Raw genomic sequence first — 3,228 nt, forward strand, 5'->3', positions numbered from 1 at the left:
TTTCTGATTTTATTTTTCTTTTATTCCGAAAAATGTTGCCACACATTAAAGGGAATGGTTAAACATATGTAATAGTCATATGATGAAATATTATGCAAACATTAAAAATGTACTTTAAAAATTATCTACTGACCTAAAAAAATGGCCATGAAATAATATCATAGGGAGAGGAAAATATATATGATATATACATTATAAACTCAATTACGTTTAAATGCATTATAGGGGCGGGATGCAGTGAACTGGCTGGCTATGCTTCAGTTCCCTCCTGGCCCGGCCCGTGTCTCTGCTCACTGCTGCAATAGCTTCCTCAGAAGTTTCCCACTGCCTGGGTCGGCTGAGAGGCTGTGGAGGCAGCAGCCAGATTCTGCAGCTGTGCTGAACTGCAAGGGCCTGGGTATCAGCACCACCGTCCTTTACATCACTGAGAACCGCTTGTCTCGGTTAGATGGCCCTGGATTAGGATTCTCACTGGAATACCCCACTGTTAGTTTGCATGCGGTGGGTGTCCAGGGGCCTAAATGCATATCCATAAGAGCATTTGTATGTTATGGTGAATGCCAAATTTGAAGAAGAATCAAAAGGATCTACTGCTTTCCACTTCTTGGTATTTTATCTGAAGAAACCCAAAACACTAATTCGAAAAGACATATACATCCATATGTCCACTGCAGTATTATTTACAATAGCCAGATATGGAGCCAACGTAAGGGTCCATCAGTAGATAAATGGACGAAGAAAAAGTGGTACATATATACAGTGGAATATTACTTAGCTGAAAAAAAAAAATCTTGCCATTTGCGACAACATGGATGAACCTAGAGGGTATTGTGCTGAGTGAAATAAGTCAGACAGAGAAAGACAAAACCATATAATTTCACTTACATCTGGAACCTAAAAAAAAACAAAAAAACAAAACAGAAACAAACTCATAGATACAGAGAACATTTTGATGGTTGACAGATGGGAGGGGGTTCGAGGACAGGCGAAAGGGGGAAGAGATTAAGAAGTACAATTTGGTAGTTAGAAGAAAGTCACGGGAATGTGAAATGTAGCATAGGGAAATGTAATAATTATGTATATAACAATAGTATTGTAATAATGTATGTGTGGTGTCAGATAGGTACTAGATTTGTTGGGGTGATCACTTCTTAAGTTTTAAAAATATCTAATCACTATGCTGTACACCTGAAATTAACAAAATGTATGTCGACTGTAATTAAAAAATTAAAAAAAGAAATAAAGGAATCTGTTGCTGATGATGCAAAAAGACACTGATGATGTTTTTGAACTTATTGCTGGATTTAGATTTGTGCCTAGTGACATATCAGCGCTGGAGGCAATGTTCACTGCAATGTGTGAATGCCAGGCTTTGCATCCACATCCTGAGGATGAAGATTCAGATGATTATGATGGAGAAGAATATAATGTGATGGAGGTAGATGCTGCACCAACAGGTGCTGGACAGTTTGAGGATGCAGATGTTGATCACTGGAAATGATTTTATGCTGTTTTCGGATTCTGCTTATAACTAAAGAAGAGAACTTGGTACATTTTCCACTGTGGAGTGGGTGTTGATGAAAGAATTTTTCCTTCTCCAAAATTTATCTGAACCAATTCTTTCTTGAGACAGACTACACTGAGAGCACAAGTTGTCACTGGCAGAAGAACCTGTGACCTTTGTTAACAAAGGTGAATTAACTTAATCAAGAAGGTATTTGCAGTTTATCATTTACCCGCACACTCTCTGTGTCTAGGCCTATATTTCCCACCTTTGCTGTATGCATCTTCTGTAACCTAGCAGGGCTTTGTGGTGGATACACACAGGTGCTTGAAGGTGTGGTTAGTTTGGATGGGAGAGAGGTTGAATCTAAGATATACCTTTTAGGGCCTAAGGGTACACTTACCCCTTAAAAAGAAAGACAGAGGTCTCAGAACAATCTCTCTGCTCATTCTCCACAGGGGAAAGGATCTTTTTACTAACTGGGGACCTAGAGCGATTCATTCGGGCGTCTCAGGGGAGCCTCTTTAGAAACACGCCAGCCACACATACTAACGCTAACAACAATTGCTTCTGACTAGCTTTTGTTCCTTCCGCCATGTTTCGCCAGTCTGTCCTGTTAAAACCTCTTAGGTTATATCCTTTCATTTCCAGTCTCTTAGGTCAGTTTCTGTAACAGAACAAGTGAAATTGGGATGAAGTCCTCAAAGTACTTCAGACGATAATTGTTATATCTTTGTAATAGCTTAATATAACTTTATAATATAGGTTTTCTATGTTATCGTATTTTCACTCTTGACTAAAACTATTAATGAGAAATGTCTCTTAAAAATTAATGCTGGAAAAATGAGAAGAAGAAAAATATAAAAATATAAAACATATTATACATGCAAAAAATAAGTTGCAAAGTAATACACTAAACCGTTATCTCCGAGAGTGGAATAATTTGGAGTTATTTTGTATTACTAATCTTTACTTATATAACCCACAAGCTAAACAGACTAATTTTTGCAAGAGTGTTTAACTCTTAGGAACCCAGAGCCTAGTAAGCCTCCAGCAAGTAGATGATACTGTAAATCACTAACCTGTAGGCTTTGTGAGGCAGGATTTCAAGACTATTCCTGGAACTTAAGAAAAAATATTCCAAAGAGAGGCATTATCTTTTAATGCTTTTAATATAAAAATCAATAAAGAGATAAGAATAATTAGATCATTAGGATTCTGGTCTAGCTGAGGACATAGGCTGTGGTGGCTAATTTCTCAGATTACGGCAGGGTTTCTCTGCCTCAGCATTATCAACACTTTGGACCAGATAATTTCTGCAGATAATTCTTTGTTGTGGGAAACCTTCCTGTGCATTGTAGGGTGTTTAGCAATATCCTTGGCCTCTACGCACAAGACACCAGTGGCACCCACCTCCTCAGCTGTGACAACCAGAAATGTCTCCAGACATTGCCGAATGTCCCCCTTGGGATGAAATTGCCCCCCGTCAAGAACTACTGGATTACAGAAAGAAAAAAAAATCAAAAGCATGATGTTCTTTTATTTTCTATAAACCATCTGACCGATGGGAGTGTTAATGGAAATCTAGAGACAGGCATAACAAAACAGACTTAATTTAGAAAAGTATAGTTATGGATTTAGCCACTTGAATAAAAAATTGTAATTCTTGTATTTAGTCCACTGCCTGGTCATCCTAAAAAGAGCATCTTATCAAGCAGCAAATT

General features: G+C 37.9%; 1 pseudogene; it reads left to right on the forward strand.

Annotated features, from left to right (window-relative positions):
* The first annotated feature begins 252 nt into the window (after positions 1 to 252).
* LOC120611710 (methylosome subunit pICln-like) lies at positions 253 to 1,501 on the forward strand (annotated as a pseudogene).
* The last annotated feature ends 1,727 nt before the right edge of the window (positions 1,502 to 3,228 follow it).

Source organism: Pteropus medius, unplaced genomic scaffold (genome assembly GCF_902729225.1).
Source record: "Pteropus medius unplaced genomic scaffold, Ma_sr-lr_union100, whole genome shotgun sequence".
NCBI classification, from domain to species: domain Eukaryota; kingdom Metazoa; phylum Chordata; class Mammalia; order Chiroptera; family Pteropodidae; genus Pteropus; species Pteropus medius.